General features: G+C 37.5%; 1 non-coding gene across 1 annotated transcript; it reads right to left on the bottom strand.

Moving 5' to 3' along the window:
* Window positions 1-445: 445 nt before the first annotated feature.
* LOC120087392 (small nucleolar RNA R71) lies at window positions 446-551 on the bottom strand. Its single transcript, XR_005484528.1, has one exon. It is a non-coding gene; the product is annotated as a small nucleolar RNA R71 (small nucleolar RNA).
* Between the last annotated feature and the right edge of the window lie 24,509 nt (window positions 552-25,060).

Genomic DNA, 25,060 nt, shown 5'->3' with positions numbered 1-25,060 from the left:
TATGGTGGAGCAGCCTGGAAACGGAGCACCAAACGAAAATAACATCATGACTAATCCAATCCTCTTGGCTAACGATCGCAATAGACCCATTAGGGACTATGCATCGCCAAACCTCTATGATTTCTCTCCAGAAATCATGAGGCCTGCCCTCGATGGAAGCAGATTTGAAATGAAACCGATGATGCTGTAGATGATCCACACTACAAGACAATTCGGAGGATGGCATGGCGAAGACCCGCATGCCCACCTCCGTAGCTTTATAGAAATATGCAATACTTTTCTGTTCCCAAACATCTTTGCCAAAGAAGTTTGACTAACTCTATTTCCATTTCTCTTTGTGATCAGGTAAGAAAATGGGCGTATTCCCTCGAGCCGAGAGATCACTTCATGGGAACAGGTCGTAGAGAAATTTATGAAGAAATATTTTCCACCTACTAAGAATGCTAGACGAAGGAAAGTAATTACAAATTTTGAACAAGACATGGATGAATCGCCCAGTGATGCCTGGGGAGGTTTAAAAGGTTGGTCAGGGACTGTCCACACAATGGATTGCCAGACTACCTTCAGATGGAAATCTTTTATCACGGTTTAAATCCCGCTTCGCATACCACTGCCAATGCGGCAGCCTCTAGTAATCTGCTTGAAAAAACGTATGATGAGGCTAAGAATATCTTGGATCACATCTCTAAAAATCATGAGGATTGGATAGAAAGTGATCAGAGACTGACAATCAAGGATAACGATACAAGTAATGGTGCTATTGCTTCACTACAAAATTAGATGACTGCAATGATGAACTTAATTCAAGGAATTGCGATCAGCAGCCTAACACCGCAAAATGGGCAAATCAATGCAATTAGTCAAAACAACGCAAGGTGTGCAACTTGCGGTGATGGGCACGCAATGGAAGAATGCCCGCAGAATCCATACTCCATTTACTTTGTAAAAAATAATCCTTTTTCGAATACCTACAACCCTGAGTGGAGAAACCACCCCAAATTTTCATGGAAGGATCAGCAACGGAGTTTCCAATCTGTGGCGCAGAAAGAAGGGCCACCTGGATTCTTCCCGTGCAATAATTTTCAGACAAGCAAACAAGTCAGTAGCTCACAACCACCGCAATCCTCCTCCCTGGAAAGCCTATTGAAGCAGTACATAGAGAAAAACGAAATTGTGCTTCAAAGTCAGGCTACGTCCATCCGCAATCTAGAATTATAGATGGGCCAGATTGCAAGTAAGCTAAAGAACAGACTGCAAGGGGCTCTGCTGAGTTCAATAGAACTCCCACGCAACCCAGGAGGATCAGGTAAAGAGCAATGTCAGGTTGTGACATTGCGGAGTGGAAAAACTATGGAGGGAGAAAGAAAGGAGCCTAGCCAGATTGCTCCTATTACGACGGAACTTGAAATTGCAGTGACACAAGAAACAGAAGGAGAAAAAGAAGCAATAGAACTAGAAAATGCGTCGACCTCAAAGCCAACAGAGAAGGGGACCGTGAGAATGCAGTTACCACCTTAGATTACGAGGCCGACAATGATGTGCCCATCATTCTGGGGTGACCATTTTTATCAAAAAATCATGCCTAGATTGATGTGCATAAAGGGGAGATCACTTTGAGCATAAACGGACAGAAGCTCAAGTTCAACATAATCCGTGCCATGAAGTTTCCTGACGAAGAAGACCTGCATGACTCAGACGACGACCAGAATTTGGTTGAAGAAGAAAAGTGTGATGAAGAAAATGAAGAAGAGGATGCAAGCGCATCCGTTGCTGCCTGTAATACAATCATAACAAAAACAAGCAAGAAAGAAGAGATAATCGTAAACCAAGAAGAAGGGCCAACAGGAAAAAAAAAAAAAAAAAAAAAAAAAAAAGAAGAAGAAGAAAAACAACGCAACCGTCTCTAGTAGAACCACCAACATTGGAATTAAAGACCATACTAAAACACTTAAAGTACGCATTTTTGGGGCAAAATGAGAAGCTGCCAGTTATTATTTCCTCTGAGCTTTATGAAGACAAGGAGAATGCATTGATGAGCATTCTGAGGAAGCATGTGCAAGCAATTGGCTGGACGCTCGCTGACATTCGAGGAGTTAGCCCAACGTATTGTATGCACCGCATTCGTCTCGAAGAAGACTATAAGGCAACGATCGAACATCAGCGCAGGCTCAACCCTGCAATGAAAGAGGTCGTTAAAAAGGAGATCATTAAATGGTTAGATGCGGGTATTATTTATCCTATAGCAGATAGCATGTGGGTCAGCCCCGTGCAGTGTGTGCCGAAAAAGGGTGGCATGACGGTAGTCCCGAACGAAAAAAATGAACTAATACCGCAAAGGACCGTCACCAGGTGGCGAATTTGCATGGACTACAGCAAGCTGAATGCGGCCACGAAGAAAGATCATTTCCCTTTACCGTTCATTGACCAAATTCTAGATCGTCCAGCTGGAAATGATTTTTACTGCTTTCTAGATGGCTATTTTGGGTATAACTAGATTACGACTGCTCTAGAAGACCAGGACAAAACCTCTTTCACCTGCCCATATGGGACTTTTGCTTTCTGCCGCATGTCGTTTGGCCTCTGCAATGCGCCAAGCACATTCAAAGGTGCATGATGGCCATCTTTTCAGACTATCTTGAGGACTCTGTCGAAATCTTCATGGATGATTTCTCTGTCTATAGGCACACCTATGAAGTCTGTCTAGCCAACCGAAGAAGATACTGAAAAGATGCAAGGAGACGAATCTCTTCCTTAACTAGGAAAAATGCCATTTAATGGTAAAGAAGGGCATCGTGTCGGGGCACAAGGTTTCCTAGGATGAGTTGAAGGTGGATAAAGCAAAAATTGAAGCAATTGAAAAACTCCCACCTCCAACAAGCGTGAAGGCTGTACGAAGTTTCTTGGGGCATGTTGGATTCTACAGACGCTTTGTCAAAGACTTTTCCAAAATAGCACGACCACTGAGTGCGTTGTTAAAGGCTGATAGAACATTTGAATTTGACGACAATTGCCTCAACGCATTCAAAATTTTGAAGAATGCACTGATTACCGCACCCGTGTTAATTGCACCTGATTGGACATTTCCTTTTGAAATAATGTGCGATGCAAATGGGTATGCAATGAGAGCAGCTTTGGCACAGAAGAGAAAAACAATGTTACATCCCATCACATATGCGAGTAAGACGTTACATCCTGCTCAGACCAATTATACCACCAAAGAGAAAGAGTTTCTTGCGGTATCTTTTGCGTTGGAAAATTTTCAAGCGTATCTGCTGAGGACATAGGTACTCATCCATACTGATCACTTGGCGATAAAGTACTTAACGACGAAGAAAGATGCAAAGTCGAGGTTGATCAGATGGGCTCTCCTCCTTCAAGAATTTGACAAAGAAATAATCGATCGAAAGGGGACGGAGAACCAAGTTGCGGATCACTTGTCCAGATTGAAAAACCCTGAGGTTGACCACAATCATAGATGAATGTGGTGTTCCCGGATGAGCAGTTGTTCCATATTGAAGAATTGCCTTGGCACGCTGACATAGTTAATTATCTGGTTTGCAGACAATTTTCTGAAGATTATACCTACCACCAACAAAGAAAGCTCAAACATGAATGCAGATATTATTATTGGGATGAGTCGAATCTGTATAAAAAGGGGGCAGACCAAATTCTGCGACTATACGTACCAAATGCTACTCAACAACGCATATTATCACAATGTCATGACTCACCATATCGTGGGCACTTTGGAGGACAGCGCACCGCAGCCAAGGTTTTACAGTGTGGATTCTTTTGGCCAACATTGTTTAAGGATGTAGTTGACTATGTAATGAAGTGTGATCGGTGCCAACGCATTGGTTTCCTTTCATGGAAACATGCAATGCCAATGAACACCATTTTGGAGCTTGAATTGTTCGACGTGTGGGGTATTGATTTCATGGGACCATTCCCTCCATCGAATGGTAAACATTATATTTTATTAGCCGTCGACTATGTATTCAAGTGGGTAGAGGCAGTGGCGTGCGCCGCAAGCGATGCGGCGGTAGTCTCACAATTCCTGAAGAAAAATATTTTCACTCGTTTTGGCACCCCACGTGCCATAATAAGTGATGAAGCATCCCACTTTGTCAATCATACTATCAAGGAGTTGTTGCGCAAATATAACATTCTCCACAAAGTGGCCACTGCATACCATCCGCAGATGAATGGTCAGGTCGAGGTGTCCAATCGGGAGATTAAGCTGATACTTGAGAAGGTGGTAAGGCCTTTGCGAAAAGATTGGGCAACAAAGCTCGACGATGCATTGTGGGTGTACCGGACTGCATTGAAAACACCTATAGGTATGTCACCATATGCGTTGGTCTTTGGTAAGCCGTGTCATTTGCCTCTGGAGTTGGAATACAAGGCATTGTGAGTGGTGAAGAAATTAAACTTTGATCTGAAGAAAGCAGGAGAAGCGCGAAAAATTCAACTGGTCGAGCTAGAAGAATGGAGGATTAACGCATATGAGAACGCGAAGATTTACAAGGAGCGCACCAAGCGCTGGCACGACAAACACATATGCGGTAAAAACCTCTAAATCGGGCAGAGGGTCTTACTATTCAACTCACAACTACGACTTTTCCCTGGAAAATTAAAATCGCGTTGGTCCGGACCATTCATCATTAAAGAAATATTCCAACATGGTGTGATGGAGCTGATTACTGAGGACGGAAGTCTTACACTTAAGGTTAATGGACAGAAAATTAAGGCATATTGCGGGGGTGGTTTTCAGCTAGAAAAGACCTCCGTGGCTCTGAAAAAACCCAGAATAGAGAAAAATAGAGTGACCCCTGTGCTGGCAAGAAACATCATCTAGGGCGCAAGTCTTCTAGAGTATCCTTTGTTTGGTTTTTGAACTCTCATTTCTTCAACACCTTAATCACCATTTATCTATCTGCATTTTACTTATTTACTTCTCTAAAAAAAATGGAGATTACGGTGAAAGAATTTTGTTTTGTTTAAAACTATGTGACCCTCTCTCTGTCTTTCTTGCAATGATCGAGGCACTGGATTGAGGGGATGTTACACGAAGACACAACTTATCTTACTCCATCACTATAATCCAAAGAAGATAAATTGCCGCAAAGAAGGATGCATCACTACACAATGTGGGCGACAACACAAATTTGGGGGTTGTATTCTTCCTTCACTTTATTTCTAATTTTGCACTATCGCATCACATTTTAGTTTTAAAAGTTTTATCACCGCATCCTCTTTGATTACTGCAATCATTTAACATGGATAAATTTAGTAAGTTACCGCATGAGTTCTTTGCCAATTATGATTTCAATGATGAAACACATGCTTCTTTTTTTTTCCTCATTGTACTAAACTCAACTTAATCTTAGAAAAAGTCACCTCATGAAATATTTCTAGAAGTTAAAGGTCTGCTAGCTTTCTTTCAAACTTTCTTTACGTAGCTTCCTAAGAACATCGCATGACTTCTTTCAATCTTTTGGTAATGGGGACATTGTCGCATTTTAAATTTGGGGGTGAGGTATTTATTTTCGACCTTGCTATTTTTAGCTTACTATAAAAAAAATGGAGAGAATAAAAACTCCACTGTCAACGCAATGGGAAACCCATGTTGATAAAAGTTAAGTTGTGAAGAGCACTTACCCGTAGTTGATTGTCCGCATGACACACGTGGGGGCAACCAAAACAAAAGTAAGTCGCCAGGATCGACGCATAAATAAATGACCGCAACTCCGCTGCCAAGTAGGTACGAGTTTAGTCTGAGAAAAAGCACATTGCTCATAGTTAGATGTTCGCATGACACACGTGAGGGCATGCCAAAACAAAGGCAAGGCACTTGGATCAGCGCAAGGTCAGAAAAAAAAAATAATAATGCCAAGAAATATGCAAGGATAAAAATCGTTTGACACCCCCATGGAAAGGTTTTCCTTTTGAAATAAATCATGCGTGTTCTAGAATTTAGTAAAGTCCTTTTGAAGTTTAAACTTGCAGTCCCTAGATCTTAGAAATATTTTTAGAAGAGACTTGAATAAGACTTAAGGAAAATTTGGTGTACACGATTTGAATGAAGTATCCTTGAGAAATCTAGGAAAAAAGAATTGCAATCGACTAGCTAAAGGAACTCCTTAGCTTATGCTTGAGGACAAGCATTGTTTAAATTTAGGTGTGTGATAACGGGCAGAAATGCATTTTATCATAGTGCTAAGTTCTTAAACAATATTGGCTTGTGTTGATAAAACATGTTAAATTGCGTCCAAAAAGTATCAAATTCATAATATTGCAGTCGCATGCGTTTATCGCATAGGAACGGTTGATTTTTGTATTTTTATGCAGAATATCCGTTGACGCAAAGCAAAAATTGCGATCATAGGAAATCATTAGTCGAGTGCAGCATTACCGCAAGGCTTTGCGGTGATCGTGTTCGCAAACATTTGCTCAAGAAGGATTGCTACAACTTGGTCGGCGCAACTTGGTGGTCGCATCTGGGTGAAAGGCATAATTAATCACGATAGGACAGAAAGCTGATGGCGGTCGAATACAAATTAAGTTGACAGCCGCTAACAATAACAAGTACACTCGACTTTTCGGTGACAAATATTCGGCACATCATTCAGGGAATTAAAGTTGTCCCATCTGTGCAAGCATGAGAAAGAAGCCGCCTTTCACCCGAAGCTCTATAAATACCAAAGGCATCCAAAGGGGGTTAACCAGTTCTTCATCTCGCAAGTTCACAAGTTCTGTTCCTAGTTTAGCCTTGTTCTTGTATTTTCTTTTACTTTAAGACAGATGCGAGAGAAGGAGGTTGTGCTGACAAATCGTTCCGATAAGCTTGGGAGAGCACCGGAAGCATCAAGAACAGAGAGAGGGCCGACATTTGTGGAAGCAGGAATATCTTTTGAACCAAATAGAGATTGATAGTGTAAAAGCCTCGGTCAGCAAGGAATTGCTATCAGGCTCTCTACTTTTATCTTCCATTGTTATTTTGTACTCAAACTCATTTATCGAAATGGAATTTACTTCTCTATATCTGTTCACTCTCTGTTATTTATGCATGAGTAGCTAAATCTGTTGAATGGGTTGAGAAGTATTTAGCTAGCACAACTGGGAATCTTTATTCTATGCGATTATCTTGTATTATGTATGCTTCATTCGTCCATTAGAGATATTCGGGAGGGTAGTCTAAGGACAGGATCTAGGCTTGGAAAGTCAGATTAGAATCTAGGCTCGGAAGAGTCAGATTAGAATGCATAATCAAGAGATAGGAGCTTAGGAATAAGCATTATTTTCCATCAACGCATCGCATGCATTCTAAAGATAGGATATGATTATATGCGGTCACCTTGTCTTTGTGTGCGTTTTGCATCATCGCATAGGAAAAGAGCAGATACTTAGGAATAAGCTATATGGACACTTTTGCATTCAACATATGCGTCCTAGACTTAGGAGCACCGCATTTGCATTGGAAAATGACTTGTTGTGCATGGGTATAGCATGAACGCATAGTCTGACGCATTCCCAGGTAAAGCTAGTTAAAGACCTTCTCAACTCATTCATCCGCATACTCAGTGCAACTATCACACAACAAACTTTTCTCAAATTCGCCGCATTTGTTTATTTTTCATTACCGCAACCAACAACCTCAACCACTATTGATTTTTTTGTTTACCGCAAGGTTTTCCTAAAAATTACCACCGCAAACTGTTTTCCCAAGTCCCTGAGTTCGACTTTGGACTTACCAGGAACTCAGTGGGGGTTTACACTTGGATTTCACTGAGAAAACTTGAGTGCTCAACGCATTTCTCACCATCGTATTTTATCCATAATTTCACATCATAAAATAACTCCAGCCTAGACAGAACCCGCCTTAGACAAAAGGTCCCTTATAGATAGATTTGCTACACTTTAACCTTTTATTAGTCAATTTAATCCTATTAAACTGAATAAAAGATTAAAGCCTAAGCGTTGCTAATCATATTAGAACCGTGGTCTTAGGTTTATGTCATCCAAGTTTTAAATATTTTAAAACCATGAATTAAACCTAAGTAAGCATGCATGTCTTTCTTATTGCTTTTAGTTTTAATCTCTTTAACCTTTAAAAAGAAACAACTAAAACGCATTGCCACATAACAAGGTATTTATTTATAAAGTAAACTATGTGTCATGCTTCATGCAATGTCCGGTCATTATTATACATAACTTTTATATACAAGTAACAACCAAGAAAACATGTTTTCCAGACACCCTTATAATATAACAATTATAATATGAAGATAATGCATGTCAATACTTTTTATGCATACATAAATATAACTCTTATATTATATGATGCATGAGCATGCTCTTACGTAATTTAAATCATGCTTCTCTAAATTATAACATTTATAATAAAGAGATGATGCATGACATATGCATAACCTAAGGTGGGATTTTCTATATGTGCATACCATATTACATATAAATAAACATACATCTCATGTATTAGACCAGAGATTAATGGCCCGGAATGAATCAACACAAAACTGGAATGAAAAATTCTATCTATTACATATTTCCATCGAGCAAACAGGTTCACAGGAGAACCGGGTCTTGAACCGTCGGGCGAAACTCCACCGTTTAGTAAACACCTCCAGGTAAACGATCGTGTAGCGCACACTAGACGATGGTGCAAAAAGCTAAACGATCGCTTAGACGACAACGAGGCTGCAAAGCCTGATCGTCTAGACAATCGCTAAACACGTGAAAAGGTAAACTATTTACCATGTGATTACTCTGCGATCGTATAGTCAGTGACTAAGCGATGAAGCTTGCTAAACTATACGATCTTCTAGTGCGTGCACGTGTTAAACGACACCCGAGCATCTGATACTCAGTGATCGTCTACCTCATCATCTAGATGACCCAACCAACGCTTGGTCATCTTCTTCCTCGAAGAACAACAACCCTTGCTCTGAACTTCTTCACGAATGACTCAAAACTCAAACTAACTTTGAAATTACAGACTCGATAGCAATTAATTATGCCAAAAAATGTAGAGGCCCTTAAAATTAATTGGAAATGCAAAAGAATTTAACAAACGAGGTTACATCCCAGAAAACTCCATTAATCCACACATCCAAAAACGATTTAACAATTAAAACAGAGAGTAGACATGTTACACCCACTGAGAATGTATATCCAATTCTTTGCATCAATGAAATTGGAATATCAGAAACTTGGCTTTAATACCAATTGAAGGAACTCTTACACAAGAGTACCTATGAGCGGAAGCGGATCTTTCCAATTCATAGTGACAGAATTTACACATATACATTCAAACAAACAGATATGCATTGATTACACTAAATTACTGGCATGCTTAAAGGATTCAAAAACAAAAGACCAAGGTACGCGATCTCTTAGCGCGCTCCGCACAATGCACGCCTTACACGATTGTCTAAACGACTACGATGGGACAAAGCGCCATTGCCTACATGATCGCTTAGCTAGTGCCTTCATATCCTATACTACATGATCGTGTAGGTAGTAACTAAGCGATGAGGATTGCTAACTACACGATCGTCTAGCGCACGTCTTTTACTAAACGATGAGCATCACATGCTCCCACTACAATCGTCTACCTCCAGCACCTGCACGATCAGGAAACCAATGCTACGTGATAGAGTAAATAATTTACCCCATTATTTAGCATAACGATCGTTTAGTAAATACTACATGATCGTATAGAAAAATCTACACGATCACTTAGATAAATCCCAATGATCGTTTATCTAAGGCTACACGATACGACCAACACTTGGTCTTCTTCCTCGTGAGAACCGCATCTCCATGCTTTGAAACTTCATCACGAACAACTCGACTAACTTAAACTCTTTGAATTATAAACTTGATTGCAAGTTAATTACGCCAAAAAACATAGGGGGCCTTACAAATTAACACTTTAAACAAAGGAAGTTACACCCGAAAACATTCATTAACTCCATCCTCAAATACACTTAACAATTAAATACAAATGCAGAAAACCCACCAAGACTGTAAAAGAAGTTCAAAACAGACCTGTAATTTGGAATATCAAAACAACCTGACTCTGATACCAATTAAAGAAAATCGAACACGAGGATTTCCATAAGCAGTGGAAAGATCATTCTAAATTACAATCATATATGAACTTTACAATTACAATCATAAACAGAATCATACGGTTATCCATTAATTACAAAAATTACAGCATGATACTACAAATGATCAAGGACAAGAGTAACACACATTTGTAGACTCATCGCCAAGCTCCTTGATCACGAACGCTCGAACACAGCAACACAGTAACCACGAATGTTCGTCCAACATGACTGCTACACAGCATGAACACCGTGCACTCGAACTCAACGATCACCTCAGTCACGAACACCCCAACAACACGAACGGCCTCCACAGAACCTCAATGGTGTCGAGTTGAGTATGACACTACCAAAAAGGCTACCTTGGTATTCTCAGTGTGAGAATCCAGAGGACAGGCTTTGTGTGGACTTGGTTTGAGGCAGAAAATGGAGGAAACAACAATCGTGTAAAGGATTGAGCAAGTGGGAGAAGGCAGAACCTATCGTATGAGTCGACGCCCAATCGTTTAACTAAAGCTATGCGATCATCTAGCAAAAGTTATGCGGTCATTTAGTTCATCACTTAGCTGAGTATTAGTCACCTACTAACACTCCACGATCGTTTACCTTATCCAAGCTGTCGCTTAGTAAATCCAATTTACTTGACAACTTCCGTGAGAATATTTCCGAGAGAGGAAATCTCAAATTCATAAAATTCAACATTTTTCTTACTAAAACTAGAAAAATATTTTTCCTTTTATCTCAAGGTTACCATGAAACCACCAATAACCTCCTACTCAATTGGTTATTAGAGAAAAAGTGTTAATTATCCAATAATTAATATTATTATAAATATAAATGATAATTAGCTTACCATAATATATTTATAACCTATAGTTTTAATATTTCATCTTATGAAACATACAAACCATAGCTCTTTTTCTATTCCATGGCACTTAATGTAAATCTCGTTTATATCAATCCACCACTAGATGTATCTCATACATTATACCGATCAAATCATATATAATCGAATTACCTCTTGTTAATTTGAACATTTTAAATCAATACCAAGATCTGATCCTCAACTGAATCCATTGAGCTACCAAGTGGACCTTATGGACCTATAGCTCGATGCTCTAATGGTACATGAATAACTTACTAAACTCTTTAGTCATGGGATCCACCATCCATTAATTGTCAAGCACTCCACTAAAGACCGACAGCTGAACTCTCCTTACCACAGATATATTAGTGTCCATCTTAACCATCAGCAATGCGACAACCCTTCACAGATCGCTCGTAAGTACAGCTCGGCCAATAACCGTTATGCCCCTATAGTTATATCTAACTCCTTAAGTATCACTGATCCCTCTAATGAAAATAAGTCATAGTCCTACTATGACTGAGTCCTCTCTTCCAAAGAGAAGCTGTGGCTATTATGTTCAAGCCCTGGAATCAGCCCTTAAGGGAAAAATCTCTCTACTTATCCCTGCTTCAGGAAAGAAGTGAATTCCATCATGTGTATTGAGTTCCCAGCTCCCAGATCAGACAAGTCCCTAAAAAAGTAGGCATGTTGATTGACAATCTAGCCACTCTCACTCATACTAATCAAAGGACCGCCCTCAAAGGCAGGAGTTCCCAAAACACTCAGAATTGAAGTCATGTCACCTATGGTCGTTTAGGTGAGATGTAAGTCTCTAATATCAACAGCGTTATATACAGAGTCTAGTCATCTCATGGTCCAGTTTTATACAAACTCTTTGTATAGGACACCCCCGCTCGCGCATCTCCACATGAATGGTCAGGATCTACCATCTGTAGTAGTTTACAACACTTGCAAACCTCTATAAAGCGAGTTGTATCCATAGTGTCACCAGGATCAGGTATCCCACTTTAATCCTTATACTACAGGCCTATTTAGGTTATCACTTATGTCATGATCCACTTGTATATAACATATACATGCTTAAGTGTACATAAGATAACCATGGGGCTTTGTCTATTGGATATGAGTAAATGTCAGAATGAAATAACATTTATTTTATTCATCAAACAATGTGTTTCATTACAAATAACGAGACTCCGGGAGAATTAGAACACCAATCTCAACAGTTCAAGCCCTAGAATCAGCCCTTAAGGGAGCTATCTATCTACTTACCTCTGCTTCGGGGAAGGAGTGAATTCCATCTTGTGTAGCTAAGTTCCCAGCTCCCAAATCAGACGAATCCCCAAAGTGGTAGGTTTGAGTCGGCGGCCTAGCCACTCGTACCCATGCAAATCAAAGGATCACCCTTAATGGTAGGAGTTCCCAACTTACTCAGGATTAAGGTTATGTTACCTATGGTCATCCTAATGAAAGGAAGTCTCAGTCATGAACGGTGTTATATAATGAGACGTTAACACTTCGTGGTCAGGTCTAATACAAACTCTTTGTATAGGACACCCCTGATGCGTTGTTTTATGTGGTGAAATAATGAATGGAATTGCGGTGATGGAAATGCGTTGTGCAACAAGTTTTCTCAGCAGAATCCAAGTATAAACCCTATTGAGTTTCCTGGCAAGTCCAGGGTCGAACTCAGGGACTAAGGAAAACAGTATGCGGTAATAATTTTTAAGAAGACTTTGCAGTAACTAATAAATCAAAGAGTTGTTTTTGGGTTGTTTCTTTCGAGATAAAAAGTATGTGGCAGAGTTAAGAAAATAGTTGAAAATACAGAAGATGCGATGAATATGCAAGGGAACGGGTTGAGAAGGGGTTCAGCTAACACTTCCTAGGATTGTGTTCATGTTATGCGATCATGCAACACACATACAATAGCAAATCATCTCTCAACGCAAATGCTATGGCTTCTAGTTCTATAACGCATGCGATATATGCGATAAAGTCTATAGAACCTACACATAAGCCTCTATTCTTGTTTATGCGATGACAAATGAGATACACACATACAAGGTGACCGCATAATACCATAACCTATCTCTAGGGTGCATGCAATGCATGTTGACAAACAGAGCTTATCTCTAATTCTCTATCTCTCACTTATGCAGATTTAATCTTGCTCTCTTGAGTCTAGATTCTAACCTAGCTCTCTCAAGTCTTAGGTTCTTTCTTTAGACTCTCTCTCGAGTAGCTCTAAAGGGGTGTTGGGCGCAACATAAGACAAGATGATCGCATGCAATGAAGGTCCTAGGTCATGTTAGCTTAGTTCTTCTCAACCCATTCGATAGATTTAGCTACTCATGCGTGCTTTTAAGAGAGTGAATAGATGTAGATAACCAAGTTCCATTTTATAGATGTAGAATTGAAATACAGAATAACAATGCGGAATGAGAATAAAGAGCCTGGTAGCAATCTCTTGCTTCCCAAGGATTTTACACTATTCTTCTCTACTCTGCACAAAAGATAATCTCGCTCTTGCGAGAGTCGGCCCTCTCTCTGCTTTTCCATGCCTTCTGGGTTCTCTCTCGACCTGACTAGAGCAATCTTCCGGCGTCTCTTCCTTTCTCTTGCTCCGCCTTTTAAGTAAAAGAAAAACTATGAACAAGGCTACTTCTATCTAAGGAAAAATTATCTAACTATCTGAACTCCTTCACTGAAGGTTGCCTTCGATATTTATAGAGTTTCAGGGTGAAAGGCTTCTTCTCTCTTATGATTGCACTGATGGGATGGCATTATTCTCTGTCTGACGCATCGAATATTTGTCACCGAAAAGTTGAGTGTACTTGCTATAGTAGTTCGTTAACGGCTTGTCAACTTAATTCGGAATCGACCGTCATCAGTTTTCTGTCCCATCGTGATTTATTACGCTTTTCACCCAGATGTGCCCATCAAGTTGCACCGGTTCTATGCGGCAACCTTCTTGAGCAAATATTTGTGAGTGCAAATCACCGCATAGCCTTGCGGTAACGCAATTTTTTGATGCGCTCGGCCATTCATATGATCGCATTTTTCGCCTTGCATCAACGCATATTCTATACAAAAATACCTAAGTTAACTATTTTCATGCGATGGACGCATGTGACTGCAATATTGTGAACTTAATACTTTTTGGACGCAATCTTATATGTTTTTATCAACGCAACCCTACATTGTCTTATAACTTAGCACTGTAATAACGTGCATTTCTGCCTGTAACTATTCCACAAAGCGGGTCGCATCCGTAGCATTACCAGGATAAGGTTTTCCTCCTCTATCCATATACTACAGACCATTTTGGTTATCACTTAAGACATGATCCACTTGTACATTCTTAAGTTATATAAAGATAATCAGGGATTTTTGTTTATTGGTTTATGGTAAAGCAAATAAAACATCCAAATGAGCAAAATCAAGAAGGAAGTAAATATCATATTGTTGGATGACATCATCACGCAGTGGAAGAAATCAGGAACCATAAGCACTCTAGTTCATTAATGTTGGTTGAAAAGAAACATGCTAAAAACATAGTATAATGGGTTTCATGAACATACCTTGGTCGAACTAATGAAATCTCTATTTCCAGCTGCAAAATCCTCCGAATCCTTATGTAAACCACCACAAGATCTTTCCTACTATCCTTTTGGTGATCTAGATTGAGTTGTGAGACTCAAAATAAGCTGGAATCAAAGGGAATATGGAGAAAACTCACTAGACAAAACCCATTGAAGAACTCCTTCTTTATCCGAATTTTTCAGCAAAAATTCAGTCAGTTCTCCTCCCTTTCTTCACTCCAATCTCTTCAATATATTTCAGACTATCATGCAAAGAGATGTGCTACATGGGATGCAACTCATGCTTGGAGTAAAGCAAAGGAAAAGGTGGGATCCAAGTAAGTTACTTTGAAGATGAAAACCCCATTTTCTCAGATTTATGTGATTTTTCATTTTCCAAAAATCCAAATTGATTTTAAAATCATATTTTTTTTCTAAAATCAATATTTATTAATTTTACAAATTAATTTCAAAAATTAATTTTCTAATAAAATTAATAAATAATTATTTAAACAATTTAAATAATTCTAATTAATTTAATATCTAATATTAAATTAATTTTTACATAAATTCATCTTCATATATTTAAATCATATTTAAATATATTTTCTCCAATTCTGTTTGATTCTAATTTGAACGTTTCAAATTAACTTATCACACTACTCTAGAGCTATCCATTTCCGAGCTAGTAGGGGGACTTCATGGACCTACAGATCATGGGCTCCAACGATCCGAGATTAATCGGCTAAACTCATTAGACCGATCTAAGCCCCATTCGTTAACTAATGGGCCACTCCACTAAAGCCCATAATTGAACTCCCCTCGCTGTAGATATATTATGTCCACTCGATATAACCATGATTAGTAAGTTAACCCTTCACAGGTTGTTTGTAATAACGGCTAGGTCAAATCTCTGTTTTACCCCCAAAATTACCTCTTGTTCCTTAAGTCCCACTAATCCTCTAATGAACATTTTTTTTGTGATCCAATCACAAAACCGAGTCCCTCTTATGCCAAATGAGAGGGCGGGATCCCTTGTTCAAGCCCCAGAATCAGCACTTAAGGGAACAACCTCTCTACTTTCCCTAAAGCCGGTAGGAGTGCATTCCCTCTTGCACTCTATGTCCCCAGCTATCTATCCGGTCTTACCCCTGAAATGGCAGTTATATTGAGCCAGCGCTGTTGAGCCAATCCTCACCTATGCAAATCTAAGGGCAATTCCATATAAACAGGAGTTCATAGTTAGCTCAGGATTAAGGTCAAGTTACCTAGGCCATCACTTTGAAATAGGCAGTCTTAAATAGTAAACAATATTATAAAGTAAGAATGACTCATTTTGTGGTCCGATCTTATACAAACTCTTTTGCACAAGGACACCCCCAACTCCTCATGTCCAACATGAACGAATTAGGATCACTTCGTTTGTAGCACTACAACTTCTTGTAACAACTACAGAGCAGGTCATATCCAATAGTGTTGCAAGAATAAGGTACCCAACCTTATCCATGTACTATAGATCATTTTGACTATTTACTCGAACCTGATCCATCTTTATGTCTCCACATAAAGTTCAAGTACTCATCTAATAGTCAAGGGACTTTTAAGTTTATTGGATTTCTATTCAAGCAATAGATCTATTCAATAACACCTTTATTGAATTTTCAGAATAAGCTTCATTGTTTACATACCACGAGTTTTAGGACATAAAACTCAACAAACTCCCACTTGGACTAAAACTCTCGTGGTAACTTATACATTCGATATATAAGACTGAGTTTCTGAGTTTTATAGAGAAGAACAATAAACTAGGGCATCCCATACCCATCTTTTACCATTCAGTATCTGTATACCCAATATTTCTCCCACTTACCCTAGGTTATCTGGTATTCCTAGTCCTACTAGGTAATTCTCAAACACTTTAACCGAGAGAATTGTTGTAAACATTTTAGTATACAATAGACTTTAGATAAAACTATAAGGGGATTGCATCTTAATCTTAATAATGGCCAAGAAACACACTTTCCTCCCACTACATTGAGGTACTCTCAACTCTTTGAGCAAGATGCATCTGACCTGTCTCAACAACTCTTTGTTAACAGTCAGATCTAGAAATCTTTAAATTTTCTATATTTTGATCTAGCCATTTAGATATCTGAATATCTACAAATGGCTTTTAACAATTTGATTCTTAATAGAGGTTGCTAGAACAAACATAATTTTTGAAAATGAACATTTCATTTCAAATATATACAATTTATTCTTTACAAGTTTTAACAATTAAAACCAAGTAGAAACTTCTCTCACTGGATGAGCTGAGCAAATGGTTCCCGGGTCAAGTTAGCCTAGTTACCTTTTCTCTGCTCTCTTCTCGACAAGAAATTGAGGGCAGTGTCTCCTCCAGTGCCCTTCATCGTTGTAATGGAAACATTTCTCTTTGCAGCGCTATCCTTGCCTTTCAATCCAGTAGGCTTCTTCTTCCTTTTCCCTTTGCCTTTCTTCATAAGAATACTCTTACTCTTTGAAGAATAAGCAACTTCAGGCTTAGAGGACATTCCTCACTTCTTGGCAGTAGTAACTTTTACTTTTGGCATCAGACCCTTTGTTCTCAACATTGTCTGATAAGCTTGTAGCTCATTTAGTAGAGTAGTCAAATTTTATTCATAAATGCATTCAAAATTTGTAGAAAACTCTTCAGAAGAGATTCTAGAATAAAACCAACTTGACTTCTCTCGTTCATGACAGCGCCGTTTACTTTTGTCATATTAAAGTGGACCATCATGTCCAGGACATGTTCACAAATATTGGTCTCCACTTTGATGTGGCTGTTGTAAACGTGCTTAATGGCATCCCTCGCAGAGATTCCATAATCTCTTTGGCAGTACTCATATCCTCATGCTTCTTTTGTCAACACATCAGATAAGCTGACGAGAATATAAGCACGGGCTATATCATTAGCCTTGACCCATCGTCATATACATCCAAAAGATTTCGGTTTGTGTTAAAGCTAGAAATGGGAGGACAATCCTCAGTTAAGACAAACCGCAAATCGTCTATCACAAGTACCATGTTCAAATTTGATTTCCAATTCACATAATTATCCCCAATAAATTTATCTAATGCCAACACTATTATTAATGAACTTTTCATTCTGAAATTAAATATCCAATCAAATTTTAGCAATTTTAATAATTTACCCAAGATTATTATTTTGCAACGATACTACATCAAGACATTCTTGACTAAATACTACCTCCAGAATAACTCATATTCCGATAGTCATTTAGGTACCGCTTTTGGTCAGACATTATTAACACTTAATAATTCTGTAAGTGTAGACTCGCCATTTTCGGACCTTATAGAACTTATGAGTATCGCTCTGAAAATAGAAAACAATACCCAAGATGGAACTATAAAACCCTATTCATGTTACTGAAGCCTAGGTTGCTCCGAATCCTATGTTACAACCCTCCATGGGGATAGCCGTCGTTAAACGACTAGCAAAGGACTATTTAAAGCTAACCAGCAGGCGCAACATAAGAATCTCACAGTTCAGACTAATGGAGGAGATCGTAGGATATGTTGACACATTTCCTTTACCCACTTACTATGAACTACTTCCTCCGTTCACATTGGTATTGATACATACATCCGCTCTCCGTAGGGAGGTCACTTCCAGGGTGACACGAAGCGTCATATGAATCTCACGGTGTGAACTATGTGGAGACGTGGCAGTTGAAATCATAGACTTAATTTCTGTTCGAACAACTTCCCCTTATTCACTCGAGTCTAAATTTAAGCTAAAAAATACTCTTCATAGGGAGGTCACTTCCAAGGTGACACGAAGTACCGCTTAAATCTAGACTGTGAACTCTTAGGGCCACAAGAGCTAAAAATAACATACCGTGTATGTTATTAATCTCCTGTTGAAGTTTTCTAATAACTCTATCATATAGAAGTTATTCACTACCACTGAAGTGTTCTATTGTTTGGGTAACATTGTACTTAGGTTTTTTTTCCGGCTAATTAAAAATAACCCTAAGTCTATATGGTTTATCTATGTATAACTCTTATAAATGGACTTACACCTATGAAGTTTAGGTGATAAACCCTTTTATTACCTCACATCGCTCACGGATACTCATAAAACTGGTTACCAATGCTCAATTATTCGGTCATAATCCCCAGGTAGGAGGTGTTCCGTAGACCGTCAACTTAAATACCCCGAACCTTTGACAGGATTATATACCGGTTGAGTTCGTAACCCTAGTTTTACAAGTTTAACGACCTATTTTAACTAATTAAAACAAGTGGTTAACCTAAGTGAGCATACAGTTGTTCTTCATTATGGATTTTAAATGTCTAACCCAATTTTATAACAGCTTATAAAACTTTAGACATGCTAAACATCCACAACATACAGGCATTCAATATCTAATATAATACTTATATTAAATACAAGAAACCCTAACATGCATACTATATATTATAACAAATTATAACATACTTTCAATGCATGTTGCATGCTTCTTATGGTGGGATTTTAAATCTAAATGGCATACTATATGTACATACAAGATTTATTTAATTATAACATACATCCAATGCATAAATAATTAAACAGTAATGATATGGTTTTAGTCTTGGCAAAAACAAGCAAGCAAAAACCTAACTATTATAAAAAAAACAGCTTCGACATCGCCCTAACCGCTCCAAAACCGCTTGAACAGAACCACCAGAGACTGAACCGGACCAACCACAAACCATTTGAACTGAACCGGACCAAACCTCAAAAGAATCGGTCGAATTGGCTTCTCTTGCTCTCGCTCAAAATCTTGCTAAGTCAAATCGTTTAGCATTGACGACCATCGTCATGCAATTGGCTTGATCGTTTAACAACCAATGCCTATCGTTTAACAAAGTTACACGATCGTATAGTGTTATCGTCTAGCGCCGGAGGATGCTACACAATCGCTTAGTGTCAAACACTATCGCATAGCTCCATCGTTTAGCATCGCATCTTGATCGTTTAGCGTGCGTCCGAGGTAAGCTATCGCCTAGTGCTATCGCATAGCAATCGACGCATCGCTCAGCTGCCGCTCATAGGTAAACGATCGTGTAAGCGATCGCTCAGTGCCATTGCATAGCTCTTTGTCGTATCGCTTAGCTCCCACCCGAAGCTACATGATCATTTAGCTTTTCCTTCATATCGTCTAACGTATGAAGCTAAACGATCGTTTAGCTACTGAAGCTCAACACGATATGAACAGATGTTGATCGTCTGGAATTTGCAACTCGGCCCCTTCGCTTGTTTCTTCGAATTACAGCTTAATTTCAACTCTAATGACTCTAAATAAATTATAGACTCTTAGGAAGACATTAAAGCTTATCAAACAAGAGCCAATTACAAATTGAAATGGGAAATCAAAGAGAAATTAAAGGCCAAATCTCAGAAAACTATATCATTACAACAGTTTCATATTTTCATACAAAACACCCACCAAACCAGAAATTAATCCGAACTGAATGCTTATAAGATGCTCTAAAACCAATTTTTGGATGGACACCATCACGCAGCGGAAGAAATCAAGAATCATAAGCACTCTAGTTCATTAATTTTGGTTGAAAAGAAACATGCTAAAAACATAGTATAATGGGTTTCATGAACATACCTTGGCCGAACCAATGAAATCTCCATTTTCAGCTACAAAATCCTCTGAATCCTTGTGTAGACCACCACAAGATCTTCCCTACTATCCTCTTGGTGTTCTAGATTGAATTGTGGGACTCAAAATAAGATGGAATCAAAGGGAATATGGAGAAAACTCACTGGACAAAACCCATTGAAGAACTCCTTCTTCATCCGAATTTTTCAGCAAAAATTCAGTCGGTTCTCCTCTCTTTCTTCACTCCAATCTCTTCAATATATTGCAGACTATCATGCAAAGAGATTGTGCTGCATGGGATGCAGCTCATGCTTGGAGTAAAGCAAAGGAAAGATGGGTTCCAAGTAAGCTACTTTGAAGATGAAGAACCCATTTTCTCAAATTTGTGTGATTTTTCATTTTCCAAAAATCCAAATTAATTTTACAAATTAATTTCAAAAATTAATTTTCTAATAAAATTAATAAATAATTATATAAATAATTTAAATAATTCTAATTAATTTAATATCTAATATTAAATTAATTTTTACACAAATTCATCTTCACATATTTAAATCATATTTAAATATATTTTCTCCAATTCCGTTTGATTCTAATTTGAACGTTTCAAATTAACTTATCACGCTACTCTAGAGCTATCCATTTTTGAGCTAGTAGGGGGACTTCATGGACCTACAGATCATGGGCTCCAAGATCCAAAATTAATCAACTAAACTCATTAGACTGATCTAACCCCCATTCGTTAACTAATGGGTCACTCCACTAAAGCCTATAGTTGAACTCCCCTCACTGTAGGTATATTATGTCCATTCGATATAACCATGATTAGTAAGTTAACCCTTCACAGGTTGTTCGCAATAACGGCTGGGTCAAATCTCTGTTTTACCCCTAAAATTATCTCTTGTTTCTTAAGTCCCACTGATCCCCTAATGAACAATTGTTTTGTGATCCAATCACAAAATCGAGTCCCTCTCATACCAAATGAGAGGGTGGGATCCCTTATTCAAGCCCCAGAATCAACACTTAAGGGAACAACCTCTCTACTATCCCTAAAGTGGGTAGGAGTGAATTCCCTCTTGCACCCTATGTCTCCAGCTATCTATCCAGTCTTACCTTTGAAATGGCAATCATATTGGACCAGCGTTGTTGAGCCAACCCCCACCTATGCAAATCTAAGGGAAATCCTAGATAAACAGGAGTTCATAATTAGCTCAAGATTAAGGTCAAGTTACCTAGGTCATCGTTTTGAAATAGTCAATCTTAAACAGTAAACAACGTTATAAAGTAAGAGTGACTCATTTCGTGGTCTGATCTTGTACAAACTCTTTTGCACAAGAACATCCCCACTTTTCATGTTCAACATGAACAAATTAGGATCACTTCGTTTGTAGCATTTTACAACTTCTTGTAACAACTACAGAGCAGGTCGTATCCAATAGTATTACGAGAATAAGGTACCCAACCTTATCCATGTACTATAGATCATTTTGACTATTTACTCAAACCTGATCCACCTTTATATCTCCACATAAAGTTCAAGTACTCATCCAATAGTCAAGGGACTTTTAGGTTTATTGGATTTCTATTCAAGCAATAGATCTATTCAATAACACCTTTATTGAATTTTTAGAATAAGCTCCATTGTTTACATACCAGAAGTTTTAGGACATAAAACTCAACATATATATTATACATCACAAGCATTCGTACAAACTATTTACAAACTACAGAACATGAGACATTAAGGCATCAACCTCAATATCGTGGTCCGGTCTTATACAAACTCCTTTGTATAGAATATCCCCACTCACATGTCTTCACAAGAATGATCGGGATCAAATCATTTGTAGCACTTTACAACATTTGTAACACCTACAAAGCGGGTCATACTTGTAGTGTCACCAGGATAAGGTATCCAGTCTTATCCATCTGCTACAAACCATTTAAGTTATCACTTAAACATAATTCACCTGTATGTCTCTACATACATGTTTAAGCTACAAGATAACCCTGGATGTTAGTTTATTGGTTTGTGGTTAATGCAACTAATTTTGAAATAGAACATTAAATATTTTATGTTTGTACATTACAATTACAAACTATAGGACCCTACGAGATTTAGGGCATCAACCTCAACAAATACGATAACTATTGCAACGTATATATTTAAAACTAAGTAGATATATCTTCGATTGACTAGGGAATAATGCATTGTCAATTATAGTTTTGTTCCTCTAGGCAAGAAAATATTTACTTTTCCAAACCCCTCAATCAGGTTTGCAGAATCTGATATTATATTAACTTTTGCTTCCAACATTGTTAGTTTGGAAAAATATTTTTTTACTTGTAAGTGTTGTATGTGTAGTTGCATCATCTGCCAGACATAGTTATTCTTTGTTCATTTTTTAATCATTCAATATGAAAATAATCCAGGTTTCTTTAGGACCTAGTTTCAGTAGAGGAAGCGACAGGAGCTCGTACTGATAACGTGTTGTAAAATTGAGGAGCACAACGGGAACACGGATACCAATAAAATATACTATCAAAATAAATATAATATAATATATAAAATAAATAAATAACAAAATATGAAATATGAAAATTTCTCAAGATTCTCCACATTCTCCAAAATTCATGGACTTTTCCCAATGTATGTGTGTTTTTAAAATCCACAAATGGTCACTTATTTATAGGAATTTTAACAAGTAGGATGTGGCACATTTGGACACCAAGCATAGGATTTTGTATGACATGGCCAACGCATGTGGTAATGGAAGGAGGACATAGCTTTTGATACTAAGCTTGGGCGTCTATCTAACGCATATTAGAATATTAATAATAATAAAATTTAAACTTAATGATTTTCTAATTTACATAAAAATTTTGTTACAGAGCTCGTTGTGAGAGTTAAAATCATAGTATCCAAATTTTTTCCTTTTTTTTTTCCCTAAAACACACATAAATAAATTGTAGCTGTGTTAGCAATCAAGAAATTTGTGATTCGATCTCGCTATTCTTATTGTGCTATAAAAATTAATTTTTTTTAATATAATCTCTCTCTATAAAAGAAAAAAGAGCCATTTGTTTGGAGCCATAAAATTAGTATATAGATCACATCGTTTGTTTTGCCATGATATAAAATATTTAGACATGAGACATTTATCTAACTTTGGATGTCCTCTTGCAACATGAATTCACAAGATGCTTACATAAAGGGTATTGATGAATGACATATTTGTCCTCCACAACTTTCTTTTATATTTTGTCATTTATATATTTTATTTATTTCACATTTTTTAATTTTTAGTTTAAAATAAAACAATTAACCCTTTTTTAGCATAATCACAAATGACTCTATTCAATTAACTATATTTATATTTTACATTTAGATATAAAATAAACAGATCTGTTTAGTAGAGAATTCACATTCTGTTTTATGTTTTCAGATTTACCGAGTTTAGCAAATATGTGTTTGACAAACAACTCGAATTATGTTTCTAAAAACAATTTTTAGATTCTATGATCCAAACGGTGCTAATTCTAAAACAACAGTTTTATGTTTTCATTGCATCCAAATTTAGAATTTTTAATTTTAAAATCCAATATGCTAGGTTAAACTCAATTCATGTTATAAAAAATATAATATAATATGTAAAAATTGTATTAACATTTAAATTTTGATGAGTCTAATAACTCAGGCCAGGAAAGGGTGTGACGCCACATTATTCAAGCACTGGAATCAGCCCTTAAAGGAGCAATTTATCTACTTGCCCCAACATTAAGGAAGGAGTGAATTTTTTCTTGTATAGTTGTGTTCCCAGCTCCCCAATCAAACTAATCCCCAAAATGGTAGGTTTGTTAAGTTGGTGATCTAGTCACTCTCACCTATACAAATCAAATGACCGCCCTTATAGGCAGGAGTTCACAACTCACTCAGAATTTAGGTCATGTTACTTATGGTCATCCTAGTGAAATCTAAGTCTCTATTATGAATGGCATTATATAATGAGACTAAATATTTCCTGGTTCGGTCTTATACGAACTCCTTTGTATAGAATATCCCCACTCACATGTCTCCATATGAATGATCAGGATCAAATCATTTGTAGCACTTTATAACAATTGTAACACCTACAAAGTGGGCCATACTTGTAGAGTCACCAGGATAAGATATTCTGCTTTATCCATCTACTACATACCATTTAGGTTATCACTTAAATATAATCCACCCGTACGTCTCTACATACATGTTTAAGCTACAAGATAACTCTGGATGTTAATTTATTGGTTTATGGTTAATGCAACTAATTTTAAAATAAAACATCAAATATTTATATTTGTACATTACAATTACAAACTATATGAGCCTACGAGATTTAGGGTATCAACCCCAACAAATACGATAACTATTGCAACATATATCTTTAAAACTAAGTAGATTTCTCTTCGATTGACTAGAGAATAATGCACTGTCAATTGTAAATTTTTTCCTCTAGGTAAGATAATATTTACTTTTCCAAACCCTTCAATTAGGTTTGCAGAACCTGATATTGTATTAACTTTTCTTTCCATCATTGTTAGTTTGGAAAAATATTTTCTACTTTTAAGTATTGTATGTGTAGTTGCATTGTCTGCCAGACATAGTTCTTCTTTGTTCATTTTTTAATCATTCAACATATGAAAATTATCTAGGTTTCTTTAAGACCTACTTTCAGTGGGAGAAACGAAAGAAGCTCGTACTGATAACGTGTTCTAAAATTGAGAAGCACAATGAAAACACGGATACCAATAAAATATATTATTAAAATAAAT

This window comes from Benincasa hispida, chromosome 9, assembly GCF_027475165.1.
Source record: "Benincasa hispida cultivar pf3 chromosome 9, pf3_genome.v1.1, whole genome shotgun sequence".
NCBI lineage: Eukaryota > Viridiplantae > Streptophyta > Magnoliopsida > Cucurbitales > Cucurbitaceae > Benincasa > Benincasa hispida.
This window is presented reverse-complemented; position numbering and strand designations above follow the sequence as displayed.